The sequence below is a fragment of the Orcinus orca genome, chromosome 7, assembly GCF_937001465.1.
Source record: "Orcinus orca chromosome 7, mOrcOrc1.1, whole genome shotgun sequence".
Lineage (NCBI taxonomy): Eukaryota > Metazoa > Chordata > Mammalia > Artiodactyla > Delphinidae > Orcinus > Orcinus orca.
This window is the reverse complement of record NC_064565.1, coordinates 43,975,877-43,989,686: the sequence shown is the minus strand read 5'-3', so window position 1 is coordinate 43,989,686 and position 13,810 is coordinate 43,975,877. Positions and strand designations below refer to the sequence as shown.

Genomic DNA, 13,810 nt, shown 5'->3' with positions numbered 1-13,810 from the left:
TGTAAGAAAAAACAGTTTCAGACAAGCAGGGAAAGCAAGCCTCCGTGTGTTGAGGTGTGAATGGAGGATGAGGATTTGGGACAGAGAATGGAAACAATTCTTGGAAATGTTTAATTGTGAGTAGAGATAAGAGTTACTGTATACCTGAAGGTGGACTTGGAATGAAGGGAGGATTTGTGCAGAGATGCTTATTTGTTTTTAAGCAGAAAGATACTTTGACATGTTTAATACCAATGCGAAGGAAATCAGGAGAGAGGGAGAAGATTGAAGATACAGAAGAGGAAGAAAATATTCATTTGAGTTACAGGGCTCTTAGGACACATACAGGTATAAGGTCCAGAGCATGCATGATGGCACTGGCTCACGGAGGAAGACACATCAGAAGGGAAGAATGAAAGGATTTATGGATAGAAGTAAATTAGCAGGAACCCTGAAGTTCACAGATGCTATTTTCTCTGTATGGCATATTTTAAGAAGGAGAAAAGGAGAGTAGTGGGGAGTTAGAGCACAGGACAGTAGAAAATGTTTTATACCAAATTATGGAGAATGGAAGATATATCTCTCTAGAAAAATACATAGAAGTTGCATCTCAGAGTAGAGGGTTCAGCTGAAGTTGTCAGCCCAGATTCTCACCCTGTTTGCCTGGGGTATATCACCTCTGATGCCGGCCCAGAGGAACTCAGGCATGCCTCCCTCGCTATTCCTTTATGCCTTCCATGAAAGGGGTTAACTCCAGGCAGTAGGTATTTTATTTTATACTTTTCATTTTTTTTAACAAAGTATATCAATTTAAAAATCAGAGTAATTAAGTATGACTAAAGCAAACAGAATACTGTATGATTCAAATCTCAATGAACTCTTAGTTAACATGATTTGGATGGACTGAAAATGACTTGTAACACCCTGCTTTCCTAAAAATTAATGATGATGCATCTTGCCAAACCTTTGCACTCACACCTACAGACACAGCAAAGGAGGAAAGCACAGTGAAGTAAGTAGAAACCCAAAGAATTTTGCTCTAAGCTAGCTGCATGTTACTGGGGCGGGGTGGGGGAACTGTGGTCGTGACTAACATGGATAAATGCCCAAGTGACTCTATTTCTCTCTCTCTCTCTCTCTCCCTCCTCCCTCCCTCTTTTTCACCTGGACCCTACTGTTTCCAAGATACCTTCTAGTTTGACTCTCTGCTGCTCAATTGGGTGTCTCTGATACTGACTGAGGTTGCCTGGCAACATGACCGATGGAACACTCACCAGCCTGTGTGGTGGCTCTATTTTTTGGTTCGCAGGTGGGAGATTTGGATAGAATTTCATAAGGTTTCCACATTGCAATTCTATTTCATTCCCGTGAATGTGTAAGTAAGTTTATTGCTTACAATATTATTACTATAGTTCATTGCATTATTCATCATTGTTTAGAGGTTTTTATTTTTTGAAACTATTATTAATACTTCCAAAATTTTTAAAGAGGTTGGATTGCCCTTCAAAAGACTTCCTACCTTTTCATACACTCATTATCATAAAGCCAAAATTTTAAAGAATATTAAAAACCAAAAGGTTATTGATGGGGAAGAGATATAAGGGGAACTTCTTGGGGATTGGAAATGTTCTGTGTCTTGATCTGGGTAGTAGTAACACAAGTACATAACTATGTAAAAATTCATCAATCTGTATACTTAATATTAGTGCACTTTACACACTTTAATATACATATGGCATACTTCTAGAGTTTTAAAAGGTGCTGACAAGATGAATAAACACACATACACATATAGAAACAGAAGCTATATAAGCTTCATATAAGGTTTAAAACAAAAATAATCTCTAGGCTTTTATCACAGAACATAACATCTTCTTAAAGACCAGACACTGTTGTTGCATTTAATCAGTTTAACAACAGAGACATTTTGCCATATGGCAACCATGCTTTTACTAATAACTTGCTATTTATAAAGGAGACTTAACTGTCACTTCGACTGGACAAATTGAGGAGAGTAGACAGCCCTAAAAGCCACACACTGCAGATGATTTGCTTTTTGTTTCAGCCTCACTGGATAGCAAGCTGAATGCCTCAGATGGAGAGAAAGATCACATCTAGAAATTCACCTCAAGGAGAGACTTCATACACAAGTCATACACACGCCTTGCTGGTCTGGCCTCTCTGGGGTGAACTAGATGTACCACTTCCTACAATATAACATGGACAGAAAAATACACTGGCAAAATCTAACACAAACTTTAAAACAGTGGTCCTTAGTAGCTTTATTTTGCTGTATTTTATTTATAAAATTTTATCTTACAATCTCCATACCAAAGAGTGAGGGTATTTTCTGTACTTTACCCATTGGACCTTCTGAAGAGCTTAGCACTGAAGTTGCACAGCTTTCAAAAGTACTTTTATGTTGTTCTTTATGCTCATCATGGCTTTAATAAATATTGCCCAATTTATAAATGAGTAATCTAAGGTTCAGAGAATTTAAGTGACTTGCCCCAAATGACACACTTATCTAAGCCAGCATCTTCCCAACCAGAATTTGAAGCCAGTTTTCCAACATACACCATGTTGTTTAACGAACACCTATTGTTTCTTTCAGAACTGGCAAAACCTCCCCACCAAGCCAGTTCCTGTAAAAATTCAACTTTAGTTTGACTAAATATGTCTTTATCACTTATTTCCTGGTCTTTAGGATATTTCTTTTGACAAGAAGATCTGTCTGGGGCAAATAAAAATGCATAGAATTGTGGTACTTTAAAGCTGTGGAATAGGTAGTGGAGGTCCACTCGTACACCTAATTCGTTGTCAGCTGACAAAACTGAGGTCCAGCGAGTTCTGATGACTTTCACAAGTTTCATAACTTTTAGCGGTAGAATTGAAACTAGAACTCCTCTTATCTGTTTCTCGGTTTGACATTACATACATATTACTATCATAAACCTAAATTTTGAGCAATATTTCAGTATAGCTCAAAGAATATAATTGATCTATTTAAAGGGTAGAAATTGAGACGCTCCATCCCAGCTAAAAGGTAAAGCTTTACACAAGAGAAACAATGCAAATTGCCTTTCTTCGCTCTCAATCAGTATTAGTCATGAATAGACTCTGTCCTCCCTTAAACAACTGAATTTATGTTAACATAAGGTGGGTGAAATAAAACATACCACTTATTGATCGTCTCCTATGTGATAGACCCTTTGCATGTATTATCATATTCAATCCTCACAAAAATGTTTCAAGTAGTTGCTATCATGCTCTCTTACAGCTGAGCAAGTAGGACCAGTTAGGATAAAGACCTTGCTCAAGGTCACATAGCTAGTAATTTGCAGAGCTGAGATCAGAACCCAGCTCTGTTTGATGATAGAACCTGTGTATTTTAATCCACACCATCCTGCCTCAGAAATCTGATTACTTAAATGTAGTCCCCATCCTCTAATTGTGTCTAAGACTGCTAAGCGCCTACCAATACTAATCTTCCCCTTCCTTACTAGGGAGTCGTGTGTGCAGCTAAAACACTATACATAATAGCTTTGTTTGCAGCAAAGAGTAATGATGGTCCGGCAGAAAATACTGGGTAAAGTTTCCAGGGAATATTTTTGAGCGGGGCTAAACCAGCTGGTAGCATGCCCTTTTGCCATTGCATTTTTTTTTGTTTGTTTGTTTTTTTGTTTTGCGGTACACGGGCCTCTCACTGCCGCGGCCTCTCCCGTCGCAGAGCACAGGCTCCAGACGCGCAGCGGCCATGGCCAACGGGCCCAGCCACTCCGCGGCACGCGGTATCCTCCCGGACCGGGGCACGCACCCGCGTCCCCTGAACCGGCAGGCAGACTCCCAACCACTGCGCCACCAGGGAAGCCCTGCATTTTTTTTTTTAACATCTTTATTGGAGTATAATTTCTTTACAATGGTGTGTTAGTTTCTGCTTTGTAAAAAAGTGAATCAGCTATACATATACGTATATCCCCATATCTCCTCCCTCTTGTGTCTTATTTTTTCATTCTTGCTGCATAGAACCCAGATATGATGGCTGGGATCCAGGAGTCAGCTTAGCCATTGGAAAACCCTTGAGGATGAAGTCATACTGCTAAAATGTTGGAACAGAACTAGATAAAGAAACTTGATTCCCTAATGACCAAAGTACCACAATTCCAGCCCTACATGCCAATGACCAGACTCCTTTATGCAGGAGAAAACTTGAATTCTACCTTGTTTAAACGAATGAAATTTTGTTATACATAACCCACTGAGCCTCCATTGCTCACAAAACTGTGATAGCAACAAATTCACTTTGTGTGGAAAGACTACTAAAAATAGTATTGACTCAAGAGTTCTGGCTCTGGTTAGTGCAGACTAGGTAATGTATAGAGAAAAAAAAAAAACTCATCTTGCTTTGGAAAACTTGAAAAGCTGGGTTAAAATATATATAGATGAAAAAAAATTTTCAGTTTTTCTACCACTTAGAAGGCGAAAAGCCACAACAGAATATCACTCTTATTCTAACAATGAGTAAGGGCCAGATAATCTATAATGTAATAACTTTTCTTGAGCTCATCTGAGAGCTGGGGTCACAAGGCCAAGAGATTAACTAAATTTCAAAGGGTAACAGCCATTCTGAGGAGAGGCAGGACATAGGAACAATTTCACCTTTAGCAGAACATGAGAGGCATGGGTGCTCATTTTGAAAGTGGTAAGAAGAAAACAGCTAAGATGGTAACAAATACTCAAAGGCCAGAATGGGCTGGCAGAATAGTATAGACACCCTGGGATCTCCCAGACACAAAGGCATACACACTCGTTCATAATCTCTTTTTTTTTTAGGCATCTCCTGGCAGCTCAGCAGCAAGATTAAGGTCAGGGCAGAAAGCCAGAGAGAGAGCACTTTGGTGACACAAAGGCACAAAACCCTTTCTGCTTCCCCACACCCTTCTCTAATAAAAAGCAAACTTTAGCCTTTTAGGACAGAAAACCCTCATATCCCCAAGGGCCCTGGAAAAGATGCAGTCTCTGGGAAAGAGGTAGAAGCAAAAGTCATCAGACCCTGCTGGAGGAGCCGGTAACTCTCTTGAGCCCAGAATCTCATCCTAACACATTGCAGAGATCTGTTCCCACTGGGGGAAGAGGAGGACACTTTCTCTCACCAAATATAACCCCAGAATCAAGGAAGAATGTGAGCATGATGAGAGGAATGGGTAGGAATACTGAAAAAGCCACACAACTAAGGCCCAGGTGCACAGGACATTGTAAGATTAAGACTGGAGCAAAGTAACCCAGAACTTTTCCACTCTCACCAGGAGCACAGCACCAAGTAACCAGCAGTCTACCCTGGGGAGGTACAAGATGTAACATGAGGCTTCCTGCATTTGGCAAGCGTAGGAGGGTAGAGAACAAATGCCGAGAAAAATCCTCTGGCCCTCTAGGACCCACACTAAGCACAAGGAAGCAGCAGCACTGTTGCTGGAACTGGAAGTCTTTAAAAAAACACCCATCGGTATAAACTGTTAGATGAACAAAGAAAAAAAGAAAAATCATTCGATAATCTCAATAGATACAGAGGAAGCATTTGATGAAATGTAAAACCCAGTTATGATTCAAAATCCCAACAAAATCAGAATAAAAATAAATTTCTCAATCTAATGTATGATATTTACAAAATACATCACAATAAACATCATGCTTAATAGCAAAATGGTGACAGTATTCCCTTTGATTTGGAAATAATAACAGAATTTCCACTATTCTTCCCACTGTCATTCAGCCTTGTTCTGAACATTCTAGCTAATTCAATAAGATATGAAAAAAAAGTAAAAGTATAAAATTTAAAAACTATTAAATAATATTATCTTTGATCACTGACAACATAGGTCTTTATGTAGAAAATCCAAAATAATCCACTCAAAAACTATTAAAATTAATAAGTGAGTGTACAACCTGCTGTATGCAAGGTCAATATAAAAATTACATTTCTTTATATGAGGAACAGAAAATAAAGTTTTTAAAAATATATAATACATAATAATATTAAGCTGTGTATAACTGCTAGGAACAAATTAACCACAATGAATAAGACCTCTATGCAGAAAGCCAGAAAATATAATTGAGAGAAATTAAAAAGACCTAAATATATAAAGTATGTACTTTGTATATGTTCATAGATTAAAGGAGTCAACGTTGTAATTATGCCAATTCTTTAAGAATTTATTTAGCAATAGACTGAATGTAATCCCAACTAAAATCCTAATTTTTTTGTCAAATTTGACATAGTAATTCCAGAATTTATATGAAATAAGGCAAAGTCAAGATTCCTTGAATAAAAATATTGTGGGAGAATATTTTTTAATTGGTATGTAAAATTATATGTTTCACGTGCCCAGTAGTGTTTTTTGACGTCTGTATACACTACAGTGTGTTCACCACCAAAAAAGTTTAGTTTCCATAAGTCGCCGTACTGCTGACCCCCTTTCCCCATTTCACCTTCTACCTCTTCCCCTCTGGTAACCACTACTCTGTTCTCTGTAACTATGTGTTTGGTTTTGGTTTGGTTTGTTCATGTATTTATCTATTTATTTTTTATATTCCACATATATTTCGACAACATGGATGAACCTTTAGGGTATTATGTTAAGTGAAGTAAGTCAGACAGAGAGCGTGTTTTAATAGATATCAGGAATAATGAAAAAGCGGCCAGAGTTAAAATAGTGTCATAAGTAGTAAGAAGACACTAAAAGACAAATTAAAAAGAATAATTGCCCCCAAAACATAGACATATGGACATTTAATTTATGATGTTGGCAATAAAGAGTAGTAGGCAAAGGAAAGAATTTTCAGCATGATTCTGTAACAACTAGATATCCATTTGAAAGGAAAATAGGATTTCACGTCTACCTCAAACCATTCATGAAAATCAACTGAACGGGAATAATCTAAATGCAAAGAGGCAAAAATATAATTAAGATTAAACTTAAAAACTTTTCCTCATCAAAAACTCCATTAAGAAATTGAAAAAGCAAGTCACAGAGAGGGAAAAATTATTTGCAACATTTAATTTATAGGAGGTTCTTAATCCAAATATAACTAATTTCTGCATATTAACAATTTTAAAAATCACCACAATAGAAAAATAAGCAAAAGCACCTGAACAATTTATAAGTAATAATAAACATATGGCAATGAAACCACATAGCATGACCGCCTTATTCAACAAGAAATGTAAACTATACTTTCATCAGAATGGCTAAAATTAAAAGGACTGATTAAATCAAGTATTGGTAAGGATGAAACAGTTATGAATTCTCATATACTACTGACTGGAGTGTAACTGGTATAGCTACTATGGAAAACTGTTTGGCAGTATCTACTAAAATTGAAAATTTGCATAAAATATAACAGCATTTTCACTGGCAAGTATATATCCAATAGAAATGCATGTACATGTACAGCAAGAAACATTTAAAAGAATGTTCATAGTAGCATTATTCATAATTGCCCAAACCTAGAAACAGCCCAAATGTCCATCTACAACACAGTGGATAAATACTATGTAGTATTTTTATACAATGGAATACCATACAGCAATGAGAATTAATGAACCACATAAAAAAATTAATGAAACTTAGAAATACATGTACAGGAAAGGAAACCAAACACAAAAGAATACATGTTATATGACTATTACCTATGTAAATTCAAAAATCAAGCTAAATTAAAATTCTGTATTTAGCAACACATAATGAAAGGTTAAAACTATAATGAAAAGTAAGGAAATGATTACTGCAAAAGTCACAAAAATGTTATCTGTCAGGGAATTGATGGAAGGGGGGGGTTAATCTTTAGGAGAAGAAAAAGCAACATTTCTGGAATGCAGAAAATGTTCTACTTCTGTATCTGTATGATGGATGCATGGGTCTTTGCTTATAAAAATTATTGTTTTGTGTGCTTAATGTATAAAACTTCACAGTAAAAAAAAGTTTAAAATGGCAATAATTCTGTAATTAAATTTTACAAATTAAAAATTATGATACAGTTGACCCTTAACCAACATGGGTTTGAGCTATGTGGGTCCACTTATACATGGATTTTTTTCAATAAATATAGTACCTGTATTTTCTTTAACTAAGTGTGGGGAAGAGTTTGTGTTTCATTAGAGATCACAGTGTAAAATCAAAAGAACTAGTGTTTGAGTCCTGATTCTATCCAAACTGTTTCAGCTTCCTGCCTTTGGATGAATCATTTATCAATTCCTTCATTTTTTTTTTATTGTTTTTTTTTTCTTTGCAGTACGCGGGCCTCTGACCGCCGCGGCCTCTCCCACTGCGGAGCACAGGCTCTGGACGCGCAGGCTCAGTGGCCATGGCTCACGGGCCCAGCCGCTCCGCGGCACGCGGGATCCTCCCGGACCGGGGCACGAACCCACGTCCCCCGTATCGGCAGGCGGACTCCCAACCACTGCGCCACCAGGGAAACCCCAATTCCTTTATTTTTAAGGCAGAGATAGCAGTAGGCGTACTTTTGACTCCACAGGAGTGGGCATCCCTAACTTCCCTCCCATGTTGTTCAAGGGTGAACTTTATATGAGACAAAGTTCAATTAATATAACTAACATCTACTGAGAATTTACTGTGTTAGGAGCCACTGTAAATACCTTATCTCATTTGATCTTTACAATTTTCAGAAGACATAGTACTATTACTGTCACATTTCAGAGGTGAAGAGACTGAGGCAGAGAGACCTTACATGTTACACAGCTACAGAGGTCTCATTTTAAGATCTGAACCCATGCATTAGTATGGTTCTGGGGTCCATGCTCTTAAGTAGTGCATTCTACTATGTCTCCAATATAGAAAAAGAGAGATACTCCCTATGCTAGGTGTTAGTTTTCTTCTCTTGTCAAAATTACAATTTAGTATGATAGGTAAACTAAGTCTGAAATACTAATCTTTCATGGATACAAGATATTAAATCTTTAATTTAGCACTGTATCCTTGTTTCATTGTAAGCTCTGCTAAGGAAGGGAGACAAATCACATTAAGATGACATATTTATTTTCCTCATTTATAATTGAGCAATATCATAAATTACACTGTTCCTGTTGCCCAGCATAGAAGTGAATATGTATAGAAGATTCATCCCAACCATAGGGATATTTTTCCCCAAAGGTCAGAAGAGTTTTCTCCCTACCAACGACTTAACTAAACAAAGGGAAAACTCTTAAAAAAATATATGTTTCTCTGATTATTGGTAACATCATTTTCTAGTTCAGTCAACCTGGAAATCTCAGTTATTTTTTAGAGGAATGATATGTAGTGGTGAACTATGGATCCTTTGGAATTTGACTGAATGGGCTCAAATAACTTGCTATTTTCTAGTTATTTAACCTGGGACAATTTACTTAGTTAATTCTGCCTCAGTTTCTATTGTGCAAATGGGGATGACATTAGCGTCTACTGCTCACGGTTGTTTCAAGTTAAATAATAAATGTAAATCATTTAAAACAGAGCCAAGTACATAGTAAATGCTACACAAGTGTTAATTACTATTATTACTCCCTGACCTATTGCCTTCAAAATCTCACCCACATCTATTCCTTTCTCTCCATTCCCACTGCTATGACCTAGGTCTCACCTTCATTCCTTCATTCTTATAGTGCTACATTTTCCTATAAATTGTTCTTGACTACGACTGGAATCCTTCGTGAAGACAACACCAGATTAATATTCAAATAAGAAACTTTAGTTCACAGGATTGGCCTTACAAAATATTCTCTTTGTTTTGTCAATTGCCTAGTAAATTCAAATTTCTTATTCTGATGATCAGTATTTCCTACAAACTAGCTCCAGCCTTATTTTCCAGCGTTTTCTGTTTTCAGTCCAAGACAAGAAACTTATTCTGTTGTCAAACTAATTAACTGACCATTCATCGAATGTGAAGTATACCTTTTCACCTCTAACCCTGGATATGTCATTTCCTTGATTTTTCTGTTAATATTTTCCACCTGCATAAAGATCTAGCACAAATGTAATCTCCACGGTGAAACCTTGAATGAATGCAGTTTAGAATTGTATCTTCTTTCTTAAATCTCCTCTAATGCTTTATTTTTCATATATATGTACACATTTATATAACATTATTTCTCAAATTATTTGAAATGACTTTATTAATTTGACTAGTTTAGACTATTTTGATGATATCATAACCTAATACCACATCCTCTGCTTTATTTAGGCCTGGGCATATCTTATCTCCTCAAACTGAAGAAAGAATTTTCTTGAAAGTCATTTTTGTCTCTGCCTCCCACCTGCTCTCATACTTAACCAACACAGTGCCTCTCATATTATGGCAGCATGTGATAAGTATTTATTGAATTGAGTGAAATAGAATTATTAAATATAATCACTAGCTTTGTCTTTCAGAGATCAACTCTGGAAATTGAAAGTAGAAGAATTCCATAAGTCCTTCAGGCTCAAAACCAAGAGTAGTGTGAGAACAACAAAAGACTTGACCCATTCATTTTTAGAGCAATAATATTTTGTATACTAGTAAGTTTGAAAATATCCCTGAGGTAAAATGTTGCTAATGGTTTGTTTCAAGAAGTGATGTGTAAAGGGACTGGGATTGATGGATGACTGAAATGGAAGAAGATGAAGATCACCAAAGAGTGAAAGGGAAAGTATCATTGTGGCTGGTGTGTTGTTAAGGATGTCCCTGAGTTTGGACACACCTGAAAATGATGACTAGGGAGGAGAATGATTAAGTCAAGCTGGACTCTTCAAACCTCTCAGCATTGCATGAAGTGGCTGGAGAACTGCAAGAAAAAGGTGTGTTCAGTCACTTCAGATTCTAAGAAGTAAGATTAATAGAAGCATAAGATATGATCTCTGGCCTTAGGGAAGAAACTTTGGTATTTTTCAAGTTTTCTGTACTCAAACAGCACTTTTTTCAAGGTAATGAGTTTTGGGTTGCTGAGTGGTCCTACCAACACTTAATATAAAGCAATTGTCATTTATTTAGTTGAAATTCAAGTATCAACTACTTATTTACTAAAGAATTAATATCTATGATCTGAGGTTTGAGAGTAAATGTTTTTAGGCAAATAAAAGAAAGATCAGTCACTGAATTTCAGTGCTCAACGTCAGGTTAAGAGGATAAAGAAAAGGATAAAGCTTTAGAATTAGATCAACCTCTAAATAAACGGGTGGAAGATTCAAATTAGACATTTTTCCACAGAAGACATACAGATGGTCAACAAACACATGAAAGGTGCTCAACATCACTAATCATCAGGGAAATGCAAATCAAAACGGCAATGAGATATTACCTCACACATATTAGAATGGCTATTGTCAAAAAGACAAGAAATAACAAATGTTGGTGAGGATCTGGAGAAAAGGAAACCTTTGTGCACGGTTGGTGGGAATGTAAATTGGTGCAAACACTGTGGAAAATAGTATGGAAGATCCTCAAAAAATTACAAATAGAACTACCACATGCTCCAGCAATTCCATTTCAAGGTATTTATCAGAAGAAAAGGAAAACACTAACTTGAAAAGATATATGTGCCCCCATGTTCACGGCAGCATTATTTACAATGATCAAGATATGGAAACAACCTAAGTGTCCACTAATGGGTGAATGGATGAAGAAGATGTATATATATGCACAATGGAATACTATTCGGCTGTGAAAAAGAATGGAAGCTTGCCATTTGCAACAACATGAACAGACCTTGAGGGCATTATGCTAAGTGAAATAAGTTAGACAGAGAAAGCTAAATACCATATGATCTCATTTACATGTGGAATTTAAAAACAAACAAAAACCCCAAGCTCACAGATGCAGAGAACAGATTGGTGGTTGCCAAAGGAGAGGGTGAAGGGTGGGTGAAAGAGGTGATGGGGGTCAAAAGTACAAACTTCCAGTTATAAAATAAAAAGTCATGGGGATGTGATGTACAGCATGGTGACTATAATTAATAATATTGTATTGCATATTTGATAGTTGCTAAGAAAGTAGATGTTAAAAGTCCTTATCACAAGAAGAAAAATGCATAAGGATATGTGGTTACAGATGTTAACTAGACTTACTGTGCTGATCATTTTGCAATATATACAAATATTGAATCATGTTGTACACCTGAAACTAACACAATGTTTTTGTCAATTATGCTTCAATAGAAAGTTAGATAAACCTCAAGCTTCAGTCCCATGAATGATAGATTTAAACTTTCTGTGGTGCATTTTCCTCACATGAAAATTGAGATAATATCATATCTACCTCATGATATTATTGCTTACATTAACTTAGATGTTGAATGCAAAGTGCATGGGATAGGGTCGATACTTAATATATATTTTTTCTTGCCCACATCCCTTCAATTTCCATGAATCGTTTAACAAAACATTGGATGAGATTGTTCCTCCAAATTAGTTGACAATCATTTTAACAATTCTCTTTATTCTGTATCTATAAGTTTGCCTGGCTTCCTTCAAAACAAGCATTTCAGATTCCATAAGCACACAACTTCCCCCTCTTTTCTCCAAAAAGCACACAAACACACTTTCAGTCTAGATTTGCTATCACCACATAATAGGATATATATATTGTTTGACTAAATAGTTTGTTTCTTCACTAAGAGTTCAAAGGAGGAAAAGTATCTACTAAGAGCATCTTGATTTGTGTATGAAGAAAGCTGAAGTTTAGTTTCTTTTTGAGCATGTCAATCAACAGTATTCACTGAGTACCTTTGTTGTATATTTTATATGACGTGATCATGAAGTTATGATGCTTATTAACAAACGTACTTGAATTGAAATATCCAAATGAATCAATTCCAATTTAATAACCATGAACATTTATCAAGCATTAACTATGTAGATGGAATTGTGCTATAGTTTACATGTATTAACTCACCACAAATTCAGCAGTTCCTAATCTTATATCCATTTTAAAGAGACATTTTAAAGTAATTCAAAGTCACACAGCTAAAAAGAGATAAATCCAGAATTTAAACCCAGGAAGTCTGAATCCAGAGTCAAAATTCTTAAAACACTACACTATGTCACCTGTTTGTTTGTTTTTTTAAAGTAGTTATACTGGGAGACAATGTACAAATATCAATACTGCCATCATTGCCTCTACATTTTCTGGAAATTTTAATTTAGAATTGTCCTCCAGATTATCGCAATTCATCAAACAAGGAATGTGAGCATGCAGAGGCTAGGACTCTATGATTCTATGGTTTCTTCCAACTTTAAAATGATAATATGAGAGCACTTGCTTTTTTTAATAAATGAAAGATGACTTTTAGAGAATTTCAGAACTCTAATTATAAACACTTTTCATCAAAGAATAATTTAGGTGATTCATTAACTTTCTTTCAGAATCCACATTTTCACTTATTTCCTACTAGTTCAAAGCCATCCAAGTCAGGAATTGAAAGCATCATTTGAAATGGAAGCAATGACATGACAGATGATACAGAAAAAAAAATTGCAACATTTCCGTGATACTGCTTAAGCAAAACAAAAATCCAAAGAAATAATTAGAACATGTTTGTATTCTTATTAAATATTAAATAAATATTTAAATATTCAGGCTCTTAAATAAAATTAATTTAACTTTTTCTAAGTTGTTGGTGAAGGTAATATTTCTTAAAAAGCTGTGTGTTTTGATCAAAGCCCAGGTCTTCACTTTGAATAGATATTGAGCAAGTTATTAAAACTTCTTGGATCTCAGTTTTCTCATTTATAAAATGGGAATAAAAATAGTAATCTTAAAATATTTTGGGGAGAATTAGGACAAAATATATAAATGCCTGATACAC

General features: G+C 35.8%; 1 protein-coding gene across 6 annotated transcripts in view; it reads right to left on the bottom strand.

The window, feature by feature from the left end:
* The window catches only part of GALNT13 (polypeptide N-acetylgalactosaminyltransferase 13), a 561,510-nt gene that overhangs the window by 511,456 nt on the left and 36,244 nt on the right, over positions 1-13,810 (bottom strand). The gene's annotated exons all lie outside the window — the stretch shown is intronic.